Consider the following 2,694-nt stretch of genomic DNA (forward strand, 5'->3'; position numbering starts at 1 on the left):
AACCGGGTTTAACTTATCGCTTCCCTTCGCTTAGATAAATCTACTCTCTGGAAAATGAGGGGACTATCTATGTACGGGTAAAATCGAGGGTAAATTTTTCCCTGGTTCCCCGATGACAGAACGAAGGAGAAGCACGGATCTACATGATTGTAATCGAGGACAGAAATCACTCGTATCGAGTCCGGGAGAAATGAATGATGAATCTAAGACCGGACACGTTAAAACAACGCACTCCGGATTGAGTACGACTTCTGGACCTCGAAGACGCGGTGAACGGTCATGCATGATGGATAGGGGGCCGTAATATTCTCCCTCAATCGCATATTACGGCGCGAATCCCGTTCAATATCAATTATGGATCAACAATTACCGGGAAAAGAAGAATTTTATCTTTTTTTAGACTTATACAAGGGCTGAAATTCTCCTACTATAAAGGGGAAGTTTTTCTTTAGTCTGGCACATTGTAACACGCAATTCGAAACACTAAAAGTTTACTTTTGTCTTCTAGCTACTGTTCAAGGCATTATCCACTTGTTCTTTTATTCACTCACGATCGAGCATGCACCGAGGATCCAATCGAGGACAAGTTCCATTGTCTAATCTGAGATGAGACTTGGTCATTGCATTGTGATTGGTTTGATTATTTATTTCGTCTTTAATTAGTCTATCTTTTATTCTTAATTGTTCGTATTAAATTAAACCATGTATCCTTTAAACCGTGTACGAATTTAATTGTTAGTCATCTCTGGGGTAAACAGATTGGACTTAATAGTTTATTGAATTCTTAAAATGTGTCATGGAAACAGTCCGGTGATAATTTTCTGTAGGAAATTATGAAATTGAATGAAAATGGTGAAGGGTGTGCCAGTTTTGTGGATCGGATGATGACGGTTTTGCAGGTTTTTTTGGAGGGGTGGGGGGGGGGGGGGGTATGCGGGTGGTTATTGTCAAATTAGTCTAGGGGAAAAAGAAGAAAAAAAGTGAAAAAACATGCAAATAACGCATCGGCATGTTTATACATGACAAAGATAAAATCTAGACCTAAACAACAGACGACTCATATAGGAACTATAAATAGAGGGAGAGAGGAGGATAGAGATAAGAAGAAAAACAAAAGGGCAACTGAAGGGCAGTAAAAAGAAGAAACTTAATAACATATACTCCGAGTCACTCTTTATGTTTTCTAATTAACATTAATTGTTATATTTTTTTTGATTTATTTTTTAAAAAACGATATATTTAAATGCAGAAATTTGATACCTCCATTCACAATGATTCTTATTTGGAGTTCTCTTTTTCACTTTAATCTCTATCAATCAAGGGGCAATTTAGTACAAAATTTTCATGAATATTTAATAATAAAGTGTCTAATTATAATAAGCGCTTGACACCACACACAAAAGGTGCTTCTATGAAGCCCTTGTTTGAATAAGAGATTCTAGATTCATTTCACAATAAGAAACTCCTTATTTGGTATAACATCTATTTTTGCAACAAAGAATTGTCATGGCATCTAGCGACATGTATATTTACAATAATTGTATATTTATCATTATATTACCAGGTAGAAAAATAATTCTTCTAGTTTATAGTGACACGTAATTTAATTAAAAATCAAAATGTTTGATAAAAGTGCGCAAGGGTACATAAGACAAGATAACTAAATATGCTTCTTCGATGGACTACTAGGATTCTCATATCCATATTCTATACAGAAGAGAGGTACATTTTGCCAATGCATCTCTTTTAGTCCTTTATTTTTCAATACATATTAATTAATAAGAGAACATCGAAGGTTCAAGTAGATATCATCGGTCAAAACGTCTCTAGAAATCAAACTATATGATTAAACTCTATAACAATTTGACCTTTGATTATCTCCCTCAGGACCATCTCTTAGTTCTCTCTTTTGGATCATCCCAAAAGAAAAAGAGATTACATTGGATAATATCTTCTCTGTTGGGTCAGATCTATATGGATGGAGCTTGGTGCCTTTATTATATTATTCTAGCTGTATATTTCCAAACCTGAAATATAAGAATCACTTTGTTAAGCAAACCATATGCACATAAAAAGTAACAGCAAAATAGAGAATGAAAAATGCCAAAGTTTTATAGAGATATTTACATGTGTCTGGATTAATACAAATCAGCTAGAATAGATAATTGGCTCGCATATACAAAAACTCCAATTCCTGAGGACAAAATAAGAAGATCTTAATTTGTATATTGTAATATAAAAAGAACAAAATGACAAAAATAAATATGTATTTCTCTGTTTTTCTTTGAGGGAGAGGATAAGATAAGAATATATACCATCATGGTGATTCACTGATTCAATTGAGTTAAAAGAATAAAAGGAAAAAGAAAACCATGCTATTATGAGAATGATTTTCTTTTTCTTGATGCCAACCATTATTATGATCGACTTTCTTCTTGCATTATTGCTTAAGTTTTTTGCTTGTGGTGAGGAACGAGAGTTAATAGGACTTCGTGATCTTTATATAGTGGAGGAATTTAATTATAAGATATCATCTTCTTGATTTAGTATCTTAATTCCATCTAAATTTACTCAAATTTAGCGAATTATATTTCCTTTATTCGATTAAGATTACTAAGAGAGTAAGTAGTATCTTTCTCCAAATGGATATATTTTAATTGTTAGTCTGAAGGCCTACTACGTATTGCTTACGTA

The 2,694-nt window shown here is 33.3% G+C and overlaps 1 long non-coding RNA gene across 1 annotated transcript; it reads right to left on the reverse strand.

The window, feature by feature from the left end:
- On the reverse strand, positions 1,692 to 2,446 carry LOC109241765. Its single transcript, XR_002070289.1, has 3 exons — positions 2,316 to 2,446; positions 2,128 to 2,194; positions 1,692 to 2,027 (listed from the first exon to the last, which is right to left on the reverse strand). It is a non-coding gene; the product is annotated as an uncharacterized LOC109241765 (long non-coding RNA).

The sequence above is a fragment of the Nicotiana attenuata genome, chromosome 1, assembly GCF_001879085.1.
Source record: "Nicotiana attenuata strain UT chromosome 1, NIATTr2, whole genome shotgun sequence".
Lineage (NCBI taxonomy): Eukaryota > Viridiplantae > Streptophyta > Magnoliopsida > Solanales > Solanaceae > Nicotiana > Nicotiana attenuata.